This window comes from Cyrtonyx montezumae, unplaced genomic scaffold, assembly GCF_038088225.1.
Source record: "Cyrtonyx montezumae isolate F1298 unplaced genomic scaffold, pur_monq_1.0 scaffold_10, whole genome shotgun sequence".
In the NCBI taxonomy this organism is placed as follows: Eukaryota; Metazoa; Chordata; class Aves; order Galliformes; family Odontophoridae; genus Cyrtonyx; species Cyrtonyx montezumae.
Genome location: NW_027071826.1, coordinates 22,502,684 through 22,516,524, shown reverse-complemented (window position 1 = coordinate 22,516,524; position 13,841 = coordinate 22,502,684).

Genomic DNA, 13,841 nt, shown 5'->3' with positions numbered 1-13,841 from the left:
GAATACCTGTAAAATGAAGGACTGAGATGGTCTTAGTTACCAATATTGAGTTACCAGCAGGATTAATGTGTGTCCCTTGGCCTTCCTTAGTTCTAACTATGAAAATACTGATCCTGACATTGTTTTACTATGTGAAGGTGCAATATCATGTGAAATATTATTTATATATTTTAGAAACAGTTCTGAAATTTGGGATATAGAGAATGCATTTTTTCATTCTTAATTCTTATTCCTTCTCAGTTATTGCTTTTATATCTCACTTTAAAATACCAATATCTATACTTCACTGCAGCTTGCTGCTTTGATAGAGAAATGTACTTGACTCCCTACAGTTATTGCAATTGGAGGGGGATCTGATTAAGATGCTTTTCCTAATTAAGTGATATCACCTTAAGTGAGTTGCCCTACCATTGTCTCATTGCAGTGTAAAAATAACAACAGAGGAGAATCATTTGGTTATTTTATTTTCCTGATTAAAAAGTCTTTACTCATTCATATTTTACAGGGTTAAATTCTACCTTAATGAAAGAATGAGGGTCAGTTTTCTAACACAGTTAATTATGTGTCCTCATATCCCAATCATAGTTAGGCTCAATTTCGCTGAATTCAGCAGCAGCACAACTCAGTAGATCCACATGTAAGGAGAAAGCCCAAGGTGGATACACAGACACCAGAGATCATAGAACAGGTCCTTCAGAGGGTTTTCATTCACAGTCATCTCTGTGAGAAAAAGATACACATCTCCTCCCCATCCGGCTACTACATATATGCAGGTCTGTGGTGTGAAGGAAGTTCTTTCATTTCATCTGAATCCATAAGATCGAGGTATTTCAGATTAACTTTTTACGGTTTGCTTTGGAAAAAAAGAAAAATGCTATCTCCCTGTGGGAAACTGAAATTCTCCCCTTCTGTGTCCTTTTTAAAGGTACTAGCTGAGCCTATATTTGATCAAAATTCTGCTCTCCTAGTAAGTGCAGATACTGTCAGAGAACAATATATATAAAGGGGATTTGAAGCATCTTTCCATATATTAATAATTACAAGAAAGACGAATAAGATTTGATTTGATCAGCACTTGGTCCTTGTTTCCTTACGTTTTTAGCCATCTGTTTATAAAGTTCAGTATGAAATCTTTTTAATACCTTAAGAGTTAAGAAATATGATACTAAAAGAAATCTTTCTCTGAGAAAGAGCAATAGCTTATCTTGGTATAAGAGATTTTATACTTAAGTAGATAATAAAAATGAAACACATACATATATCTTTCTAATTAGGAATTGCAAGCACAGATGTTGGATGCAAATCCTGTAGATCTTACAGCTCAGTACAATTTTTAAGGGAATCTTGCCCAAAATAGACTTCAGGATCAGGCCTAGTAAGATGGATTTTTTAAAGTAGAATATTATGTACCATTTAACTCACATATAACTCATTTATCATTTGTTTCCTTGTAACACTAAAATTAATGTTGTTGGTTTTTTTCACATTTCTTCTGTTTGCAGTACAGTTAAAAAAATGTTTTGTCTCTGCTGCTATGAAACTTGAAGTAGGATTCTCCATCTTATTCTTTTCATTCTGCCTAGTGGTGTTCCATGTAGCATATTTCGTTGCTATTCTGTTGTCTTCTGTGCCCTTGTGCCTGCATGCATAGTCCTTAGTGGAAAAATTGACTTTCCTACAGTTCTGTTTTCTTTCTTCTACTTCCTTTCCCACTTTTGTTTTTTTATTGTTTCCATCACAGTAAGTAGCAGACCATAAAGAAATTAGGGCAGAAATATTTCTCCAGCCCATCAATACATTTCTTATGCCTCAGTAGCTGTAGTTTTTCAAAAAGACTTAGAGTTACATTTACATGAAGAAAATAAAATGTGTAATCCAAGGGATCAGCTCTTTTACATTCAATAATGTGTACCAAAAATAATTCAGCTGAAGCCAGTGCCTTAAAATTTGTACGAGAGAGCAGAAAACCAGTCTGGTGTACAAAATGGCAAACTCTTGTCACTTCTGCTAGGCAAAAATCTAGAGAAAGACAGCTGCGAGAGTTTTGTCCAAATAAGAATTTTGATACTCAGCCAAGGAGCATGAAGAAGACCAGAATTAAGTCCCAGTATTTTCTAGATGGAAGCATTTGATCAACTGCTCTGTGCTTGTAATTTTTTCCTTCAAATGTTTTTATTTCAGTTGTATGCATTGTACCAAATTATCTCTTCATTAGCAGAAGAAAATTTTGCTTGTTGAAAATGATAACAAATGATGTGATTGAAGCTTCTGTGTAACAAATTTGCTCTTATGGTATATCCTCTTAAACTAAAGTCTAATATGAGCTTTCCAAAGCTCGTATTAGTCTCTTTACAACTTTGTCTCTCCAAAGTACGAAAAGATTTTACCTGAACAGTTTGGCCTTTCACTGAGGTTTGTTTGCTACAAGAAACAACCAAACACAATCCTGTGACTACTTTAATATTCAATGTTTGCATTGTAGGACTGACATTTTACTAACTAAAATCAATAAAAATGACAACAATAAAAATATTCATTATTATCCACTGTTTATAGAATTATCCTCAGCATTAAGAGCATTGGCAACTTCACAAGTGAGCAGTGTAACATTCACAAATGTTTGATTGAGATATGAAGCTGAATGCCACAATTATGCTGTTCAGTTTTGCATATCTCCTGTAAAAGGAGCATTAAATAATTTGAAGACATATGCTCTATACTAGTTGTACATTACTGCGTAAAAATGAAGCTTCAGTGAAGCTAAACTGTGATATTTAAAATGCATTTGATTCTGCATTCATTTTTTTGTTATAAGTTTGGGTGGGTTTTATTTTTCCCAAAAGCAAGCAAACTAATGATACAAGGTACTTGCCTCTTAAAGCAGGAGCCCTTACATTCCTGCCTCCTAATTAATCCCATCCGCAAACCCCTTTTACTTTTGCAATAAAGGTTGGCCCTGTTCAGTTGGGTCTGGTACATTTACAACTGAAGGGCAGAAAATGTCTTAGTACTATGTATTTATTGTTAGAATTTGAAGAGAGAGACAGCAATAATAATAATAAATAATGTTTGAGGAAAACTTGCTGTCAAGATTCAGAAAGTTCTCAAGAATGCTGATCTACCCCATGTGACATTTTAGACAAAAGAATTTTTTCTTTTCAGCATTCTCTGGTAAACATCCTAGTTTAAAAACAATCATCCAAGCCTGGAAGTTCATCAGCCTCTGACCTCAAAAATACTACACATTTAGAAATACGTATACAGGGACTGGTAAATCCCAAAATTTTAAAGTGGTGCATTTTAAAGCAAATGCTATAGTCAGATGTAGTGACTAATAATAATAATCCATGATCAAGCAGTTGTGTTCTCCACAGAAGTGAAATTACAGTCACTCCTTTGGGAAGGAAGTAGTTCATGCGCTTCTCAGCTGTTAGGTAAAATGGAAGCTAGTCAGAGCATTTCTTACACTGTACTAAAATAATAAATGTTACATGCCTAGATGAACTGCATGAAGTTCAGAGTCTGAACCCTTTATTTACATGTCTTGTGCAATCAAACATAAATGGAAAAAATAAAATTCATTAAATACAGCGCTTTCCACCAGGGAAGCCACTGATCTTGCACAGATCTCTAAAAAGTAAACTCTGCAGCCTCCTCTGGGCCAGAACATCATTTGAATACTTGCAATAAGAAGAGAGAATCATATGCTATTTAGAGGCATTAAGCGAAGTGTAGATGTTTAATGCAGGTAACTTATCTGTGCATTTAGTTAATATGGAAATAATCATTATAGTGTAGCACTTAATTATTTATAATGCATTAAATGGAGATTTTTATATGATGCCTTTACAGCTCTGACAGCTCTTTTGTGTAACAGATAACCAAAGTACACAAAAATTACAAAAAAAAAAAAAAAAAAAAAAAACACAGAAAGAGTGAAAAATCTTTTAAAAAGCAATATTTAAGATCTGATCATTAAGAATAGATCTTAACCCCCCAAATGCTAAGCAAATAGGATTACAAACCTCTCTGTTTAGTAGTTTTATTCTCTCTTTTTATGGAAAGTATTGTAAATCTCTTCTCTGGTGCAGGAAAGATTGTCTGAAATACCTCCATATTTTGAATGGCTAAGCTATATATTTTCTGGTTATTTTCTTCATGCAGAGTGTGGGAAGTATTTATTCCAAAGCCCAAATGAAGCAGCAATGTGAGAAATGTTGTAAAGCATCTCATGTTGACTGGAGCTAATTAACTGCCGTGCCCCACTGTTGTTCCCAGTTTTAAGCAGGGACACAGAGCACAATGCCTTTTATTTTGCTGTTTTATAGATTTTTGCTTAAAAACAGATGTATTCAATATCTGTATAATTTCAGCATTTTTTGCCTTAAAATGTTTTTTGTAGATACACTAGAAATAATTCCTATGTCGTGCTGTTTTTTATGTTTAATAATAAAATATAATTTGATAAACTACTTGTACAATTCTGCCCTTCTACAAGTGCAGTGAACATGTGAAACATGCTACTTTGTGATTGCACGTTCAAATCAGCACTACATTTTTAGAGGTATATATACAAAGAAAACAGACAGAATTATAGAAAATCCTGAAAGAAAGACAGTGACTGATTTCCTCTTCTCTCTTATATCAACTAACATTGAATCAGAAATAAATGCTGTTATCCTGTACATCCTACATACACTGTGTATCTATAGAGATATATTTGGGTGTGAGAAGCTGGAATACTAAAATGCTGTCTCAGTGCTGTAGAAGCAGGAATACTGCTGTTGTACAAATTGGATTGTTTTAATATTGATGATGTGTAAATACATCAGAATCCATGGTTTCCATTTAGTTGGTGTCACTGGAATTTTAACATCTGGAGAAAGTTCAGTGCAGTGAATTTTAGTTAATACTGAAACAATGCACAACTATTAAAGTTTAATTAAAAAACATCTTTTTTATTCCACTGTCTGCACACACACACACACACAAGAAACCACACACTCTGTAATTTCTTGTCTGACCAAATGCGTGTGTACCTATCACCTCTTCATGCCATTTCCCAATCCTTTCTCCTGGTTTCCAAGGGACCTTTATTTTATTTTATTTTATTTTATTTTATTTTATTTTATTTTATTTTATTTTATTTTATTTTATTTTATTTTATTTTATTTTATTTTATTTTATTTTATTTTATTTTATTTTTCACTCCTTCATTTCTAGCTACACTGGCTCTAAAGAGAGTCAGATCAAGGCATCCATTCAAAACCATAGGGTATAAAAACAAGGTATCTGAAGCTTTAGAATTCAAGACTGTTTCTGCTCTGCATTGTATAGGAACATGTCACAGTCTGCAGTAGGAGCTACATCCCACTGTGCATCTGTTGAGGTCACATCTTATCACCAGGTTGGGCTCACCTCTCACTGCACTCCAGGGCACTATGTTCTCTTGGTGTCCAGCAGGGCTTTGGGGAAGGAAGGATGGGCAACAGAGGGATGAAGCACACAAAAACTAACTTCTAGGTGTCCAGGCTAAAAAGTCAATAAGCTATTGGACTGTGGGAGAAATCAACCACAGATGAAATACTACATATGATTTCATTAACAGCAGGTAGCACCTACCTACTTCCCCAGCTGTTCTCTCCATACTCTGTTAGGCCTGTCAGGGAACCATGACATATTCTTGGACTCCTATGAAATCACACTTCTATAGAGTGGAATTGGAGCTGAGAGGCCTCTTCAGGCTCAGGGTCAGTGAGAGCATACTACTTCTATTGTCTCTGTTGTGCTGATCCTGCTGCTTCTAGGGATTTGAGTGCAGAGAGAAGAAGGAGAGACTTGTGATGGAGATGTTAGCTGGACAGCTTGACAGGCTGCTGCCCCACTGTGCCACAGACATCCAGAGGAGCCCTGAGCCTCTCATGGCATTGCTTTCTAACTCCATCTTCTTGCTAGGTTAAAACTGTTTTTGTCCCCCATTTTCTCTGGTTGAGGCCAGGATTTAGGCACCGCTTTGAAACAGTTATGCTCTGCTTCATGGCAACACCATTTTCACACAGAAAGTGGGAACATAGCAGGCTGTGTGTGTGACAGTGGCCATCCACATGGAGAGAAAAGCAGAGGTCCATCCCAGCGATGAGCAAAGCTGGCTTTCAGAAGTGTGAAGAAACACTGAAACCCCATCTTGTGGGATTCTTCCAAAGTGATTAGGAGAATTTAGATTGCTTGTCATAAATAAATATCCAAACAACTATTTACATGTAATCTATTTGTACGGTGTTGAATAATTAGAAAGAAGAATCCTTCTTTCCAGGATTATAAATATATTCTAGTTTTTCCATATTCTCTTGTCTCTTCTATGTTTTCCACCTTTCCCGTTCTCTGAGCTGAGTTCCCTACTAATACCTGCATTCTTTTTTTCATCCCGTTTTCTTCCACTTACAATCTGCTAAGATTTCGACAACAACAGAGCTAAAACTGAAATGTTCTTAGCTATGACAAGTGCGTGTTCAGCTCTGTATTTTCTGAAAGTGTTGACTAGATCTTCATTAATCTATTTGTTCTTGGTTGACTCTGAGGATTTGATAAATTTGAAAAATGTGTCCATGACTTCTGTACAGTCTTAATATATCACCTGGTGAACTTAGGTAGATTCTGTATGTTACTCTAACTGACATCACTAATCTCCAAACCATGTATTTTATCTAACATGGTCCAGTAATGGTCTGCCTTGAGGGCAGGTCTTACCTTTTCTGTAAGTAGCATGTGGTTCTCCTCTAGAACTTTCCTTACTAAAAGTAGTTCTGTGAAATAAGAGGACACAAAATCAGCCTTCAAATCTTATTTCATTAATCTTGTCCTGGATGTGAAGCTGGAATCAAACAAATAAGAAGTTATAGCCTAATTCTTTGCTTAAAAGGCTGAAATAAAACTGTCTTCCAAGATCAATTGGGATTTCTCCTTTCCCTGTGTTGAGTTTGGAGAACCACTTCTATCATCATTGCTATGGGTTATTGCAGCAGCCTATCAAAGTGGATTTGTCATCCTCCATTAGTTGCTGGTACACTAGCACGAACTTCCAACTTCTATGCCCTCTCTCTCCCTTTCATCTTGCAGTGCCTACTGAAAATGTTTGAAAACCATACAGAAGATACGCAGGGAGAAGTAAGGGAGGGCAGCTATGGTGTTTAATGGGGACCTTTCATTGGTAATTAAGGTTACTATATTTTCATGTGCCCTTGTAATGACATGTTTAGACTGTTTGGCTTAGAGGTCCATGTCTGGCTCCTGAAGTTAGAAAGACCCCAGTATTTCACGTGCTGCAAAATAATGGTGGTTAGTAATGATGGATTTGTTGGTAGAACACTCCCATGTGAAAAAAATAATGCCTCTTGGTGAGAAGACAGGTGGCTGGAGAATTGATTTCCTGTCTATTTCTCCCTACACATGTGATGAAAGAGAGAATAAGTATAGAGAAACAGTGTTGTTAAACATGTTGAACGCTAACATAGGGATAGTAGTATTTTTCTTCAATTTAAACATTTGCTCCCGTTCAGCACTTCAGAGTTTTCTGAGGGTAAATTCTTTACAGAGTTTGAGTTGGATATAGCATAAATTCAGATCTCAGGTTATTGATGCTAAGTTTGCAATGTTGTAGTCAATATTATTGTTTTCCAATAATGTTCTTTTTAAAAAATATTGTGTCCTTCATTATTCAAAACCACAGAAAATGACATAAAAAAGGGCCATGATGCGCCTGTGCACCACAGCTATTTCTGCATCACACTTCAACTACAGAAGTTTTTAGTTAAAGTAGTGGAAGTCCTATCATACCACCCGTATGCATTCCCTGTTAAGGATTTGCACATAGTTTCAGCTGAGCATTGCCTAGCCTAAGCTTTCAACTGTAGAGTGTGATTATGCTTCCTTCTCCCTGGCAAATTAAAAAGACATTTAGTATAGGAAATCTTTCCTTAGTTATGCATAGACTGACTGTGTCATCACAACCTCTTTGCTCCTGCCCTGGAAAAAAAGCACTTCACTGATTTTGTATACTGGAAAAGACTTTCATATTCCTTAAATAAATAAAACTTCAGTATCACTCCTATATCAGCATAGAGAAGGAGTGTGTAAAGAGAAGAAAGTCGAGATATTGGTTGTATTCGCTATGAACTGAAAACAAAAAGAAAACACAATGCATTCCTAAGAGTATAATGAAGGAAGAGAAAAGAGTTTGGATTGTGGGACAGGTTTTTGTTTCCAGTTGTTCTGTGAATTACAAAAGCTGCAATTGTTCTTCACACTGTGACAAGACTTCTTAAAACTTGTAGTTCTTTTGCTTTAAGGTATGTATTAAGTATTTATGACAATATTTTGTGCAGGTCTGGTCAAAATAGAGATGTATAGCTCATGCTTTAAACTGATAATAACAGCAATGAAGACAAGAAATAAAAGTGGATCTTCAGATCTTACAGCAATTATTTACTGGGCACCTTGCAACAAGAAGAAGGGTAGCTTCTCCCACTCCTCCTGTTCTCTGCAGCTTCTACAGTAATGCTGGATTAGAAACTACTTGGGAAGTATGTGGTAGGAATGGGTCCAGGATCCAAAGTCAAGAAGAAGTGACAACTCTAAGTTTAATGAGCACTACAGAGAACATTGAACTTCAGTCTGCCTGTGTAAGAGCTTGGGAAAAGAGGGATCTTAAATCACCAAATGTGGATCATGTCATATTTAATTGTGTAATTTATTGCAACAAGATGACCCTGGAATAGTTCAAGAAATCATGAAGTTCAGAAATCTGCCAGAAATTGCCTAGCTAACTATCTTTGGAGTCACGTAGTCCACACTTACCCACATGAGTTTCATTGAGGATTTCTGCATCAGTGAAATCTGTCCTCACTTGTGAACATCCCTAAAATACTCACTAGGAAAGCTAGAAAGTAACTCCAGCATAAACAAGATAAGGGAATTTCTGGATATTCTGAAGATAGTCATCCAACTTTTCCACAGACCTCCTTTTCATGACACTGCGCCCATCCTGCATCTAACTGGAAAGACTCCTATCACCAACAAACTCCTGGTTGCAGGTTGTATTTCAATGCTTACATCAAGACAGCCTGTTGGTGTCCCTCAGCATATTTCTGAGACATCACCCATGATCCCTTTGCTTCCCCCTCTATTTCATGACAGAACTTCTCTGCATTACTCTTTTGGAAAATCCATCCTTTCTCAGTGACAGTGAATTGCCAGAATAACCAAAACAGTCTGTTAGCTGAGCCCACCTGCCCGCAGTCTGATGAGCTGCCTCTTGTTTTCTAATGAGTACTGGATGAGGAGCCTTAGGAGAAAAAGGATTATTGTTTCATCTCCCCACACTGGTTTTGCAAAGTCTTGCATGTGTTAACATTGCTCTGTGTTCTTCATGTTTGTTCCCCATTCTTTAGTCAGCTCTTCTCATTACCTTAATCTTGCAGGAAATAATACTGGAAATAAAATGCTCATTTCTCACGTTTTGATTTTTTTGTTGTTGTTGTACATCTGTACACGTATTTTTTTCTTGCTCTTAAGTATGAACAGTATTGTAAACCTCAGTTTCTTTGGTCAAAGTAGAACCCTTGCTGTGTTAAATTTGTTCTGCTGCTTCTGTCTTCTATTTTCTATGAAAATCCAACACACATTCAACCACAAGCATTACAAGCAGGGAAAGAGGGCAGCAGAAACACTGTGGTGCTCGAACTGATACCCCAGAAAGCTTGTCATTCCATCGCTCATCTACCCTGCTCAAACCTGATTTAAAACAGATTAAGTTGGGGACTGAGATGCTTTCATCTGTAAAGCAGTCTTTTAAGGCAAGAAGAATTGCTCATTCTTTCAGCCTGCAGGAAAAGACCATACTTGCCATCATGACACCGTTTTATTAAGGATAATGTTCTTGATGTTAAAATCAGTGCATCCTACATTCTGCAGAGGGAATCTTTGAGTTTTGCCGTTTCTTTTCCTTTGGGCGATAATTATTTAGCAAATATATCTAGCCAATGTAACAGGAAAGGAATGAAGAGCACTGTATTTTGCAGACATATTCATGGCGAACCTCATGTTTGGCAAGGGAAAACTATGTCCGTGATTATGAACTGAAAGGAAAAGACAAACCCTAAATAAACTAAGGGTTCAAGGGTGGAATGAATGCCTGAGGTTTAAAAGTAATCCTGCAAGACTGATTCAAAGGTGTCATTACTGAAAAAAATAATAAAATGAAAATAAGACCGGACAGTGTGCCTCCTATGGACCTGAAACAAAGTTTTTAAAGTGTTCGATTAGTCCAACACTCATCATAAAGAATCAAACAAAGCAGCCTGGAAGCCGGGTTTGGGGCAGGATACACAGAGGGGCTCTTGATGTTCCACTCCAGTGAGCAGTTCCGCACTCAGCAGCAGGACACAGACTGCTCAGAGCAACTGACTCACTTTCAAATGTGTGACTTTTTGCTTCGGTGCTCGCATCGGGATAAGTGACCTGGGCAGAATAGGCTGACCAGTCTAGAAAATGCGCACAATATTAATATTATTTTGTTACTTTACAGGAGTGGACTTCCGAGGGGAAAGAATTACAAAAGAGCAGTGTGTTACTGGTATCACTGCCTATGGGTTACTGTGGGAAGTGAGAGGTGATAAAGAGCTGTTAGCTGTCATCAAGGAAATCCAGGATAACTTTAGGAGGCTTAATATCGTTGCACCTGACCTGGTCAAGGTTAGAAAGGTGGCTGCTGGGCATGTGTTGATGCTATTAAACGTCTACTAGCATGGAAGGGCTCGGTCCTATTCTGCTGGAAGCAGGAGGAGAGTTTGCATCTTAACTTCGGTGAGAACAGGATCGAGCCCAGACCACCTTAACATAAAATATTGGTAACAAACGACTCACGAGGGAGAAAAAAAAAAAAAAATCAGCCTAAAATTTTAAACGGAATGACCCTCCGTATTTGAAGAGTTTTTGGAAGGTTCGTGCTTGACTCACAGCGACTAAGTAAAGACTTTCTGAAATGTCTGGGGGGGGAAAAATTAAAAAAATTAAGATTAAAAGATTTTTAAAAAGTTTCAGTTTAAATAATATATTTCTCATGTGAGAATGTGGCACTTGAAAGCTGTAATTACGTGAATGTCGGTAGTAAAAATCATCCTCCTGGGGCTGGCCAGCTGAAACCTGAGCACAAACAGAAACTTGGCTCTGATGGAGGAAAGAATCCTGAATACGGTGTTGTTGTTTTTTTTTCTCCTTTTCACCGTGTTTTATCCTAAATTTAACGTATAGGACCGCTGCAGGCAGGTGGCGTGGTTAGGGTTTGGGCTTTTTGTTTGCTTCTTGTCGGGATGCCCGCTGGCAGCGCAGTGCTGCGGCGAGGGCGGCTCTTTCGGAACAAGCCCAGCAATCGTGACCTGCAAACACCGGTGGAGCCGTGGACCCACCGCGCACCCAACGGAGCCCGGCCCCGCTTCTCCCCGGTGCCCGCTCCGGACCGGGCCCGGCGGCCGCGCGCGGAGCCGGTGATGCCGCGGACGTTCCCCCCCCCCCGCGAAGGACTGCGACTTGTTTTTTCTGTCCCGCTGTTTCCTCTTCAGTTCTACCCGTGGAATCCGAGGAGCACTTTGCTCTGCAGAAAGCCGAGTAATGGGGCGGTGAGGACAAAATTCAGGGCTTGAAAAATTCGCTCAATACCTCGAGAATATCGCTTCAAAACTGCTCCGAAATATTCCCCGGCTTTTTAATTGAAGTAAACAAAGTGCAACAAATCCTAACTCAAATATGATTGCATTGAGATTAGGCTCTAATTGCTTAGGGTTCAGGTGGAATCTGCAGCCTAAAGCCTAGAAGAACAATCTGAATTTCACAATCATTCTGTCAAAAGCAAAGAGATGAGAGCCCACACGCTTACTAACAAGTCATTTTTAACAGTTACAAGCTTCTTACAAAGACCACACAGGGAGTCTAAGAGATGCAAATCTAATCCCTGGTCATTCCGCGGGCCTGCAACAAAGATGTACTAAAGCCCTAATAGAAAAGAAATCAGTTCTCTGTCACCAGCTCCTGGTAAAATCTATTAGAGAAAGTACGGATCTGGCATTTACAGCGGTTGCTTTTAAAGGTTAAGGACAAGTACATATAAAAGGCGTATATATTTATTATTTTGCATATGAAACATTTAATAAAATCTTTTCGTATTGTTCCAAAAGATGCTTTAGTGTTTAGTTGGTATTCATTGAGCAAAAGAATTATCCATCCCTTTGTTCTTTAAAATGTTGACAACAGAAATTTAAAGAAAAATGTTTCAGCGGATACTGTTACGTTTTTTTGTTGTTTGTGGTTTGGTTTTCTTTGCCTTTCTTATATTTTTCTTTTTCTTTTTTTCTTCACTATTACCATTTGCAAGCGCACGTAAGGACCGCAGAACAGCAATCTCCTGCCAAAAACTCCGTCCCATGCGGAGTTTGACCAAAAATGAACATTTAAGTGAAACGAATTCAGAAATAAAGCAAAATAAAACGTCCCGCAGCGCGGGGGCAAAGGACGCGTGGAAACAGGCAGACGTGTGACGGGCACTACCTTCTCCTCGCCCCTCCTAAGTTTTAGTTGTAATGAGATCATCTTTTTTTCTCACTCTCCTTCTCTATATAAGGAATTCGTTCTATCTCTCGGCAAATCTCCCACTGACGTAGTGAGGGACTATTATACTTTTGAATCGTTCAATTTAACAAATACAAAAGTCATTACTTCTTAATACGGACGGACGCATCCGTGAAGACACATTTGCGCGCACTTCACTGCCTACGCATACATCACTTATGCAGATCGGCGTGGACACGGAGAAGCTTCACACAAGTTTTTATGTCACTGTGACTCGCGGAAGGCTCTCCCCCTCCATGCTCGGCCCCAGCCCGCAGCCTGTGTCCCATAACGTGCGTCAGTGAGGGTGCAGCCCTCCAGCGTTCCACTCTCACCACGCCATTGCGTTAAGTGGGAAAGTGGATGCCTGGAGGCTGCTGGGTTGGATTAGCCCTTCTGTTTTTCCCTTGAAAGTCATTAGTAATGAAATAAATGATTCACTTTTTGACAGGCTCCGAGCTTTTCATCTGTGGGAACCGGGGGGAGGGAGGTCTTAAGTTATCATGGGAACCCGAGGTGACACTTCCTGAAGGTGACATCGCTGTTCTAACCTGCGGCTGAGTTACCCATGTGCTACAGATCCGACTCCTTTCAATGGTCGGGTGATGGATCTCTCACACCAAGAAAAAATGAATCACTCTTCAGTGGTTGTGTAAAATAAGAGTCGGGTCGGAATTCGCCGGCAGTTCTGCTCGGATCTTGGGATGTTTTACTGGAGCGGGGAGAAGCTCGGTTCATCCCACGGACCTGCCGGGGCTTTAAGAGAAAAATACATCGAGCCCAAACTGACCTATTTTGTCCGTACATCTTAATGGGGACAGCTTGTGTGGATAATGCCATCAGCGCCTGCGCTGGGGCAGAGCTTTTCCTAAGAAGAGCGGTCCCTTTTTTCCTCTTTTACCACCCTCCAGGTGGGTGCCGTGGGTGCCATCAGCGCCAGTGTCCACTTTCTGAAAGGACAGGACAGGAGATTGTAACTGTGGCATCTCGTGCAGAGGAGGAACGGCTCCCAAAGCCCCAAGCGCAGCCTTGAGGGCCTCCTGCATCACCTAGCCGAGCTCTAATTGGGGCGCAGAACTAATAAGCGGAGAGAGGAGCAGGGGCTCCATCCTTCCTGGGAGTAGCACGGTGGCAAACCAGACGGGGACGCGTTTCCCTCTTCTTTCCTTTGCCAAGGAAGGGGC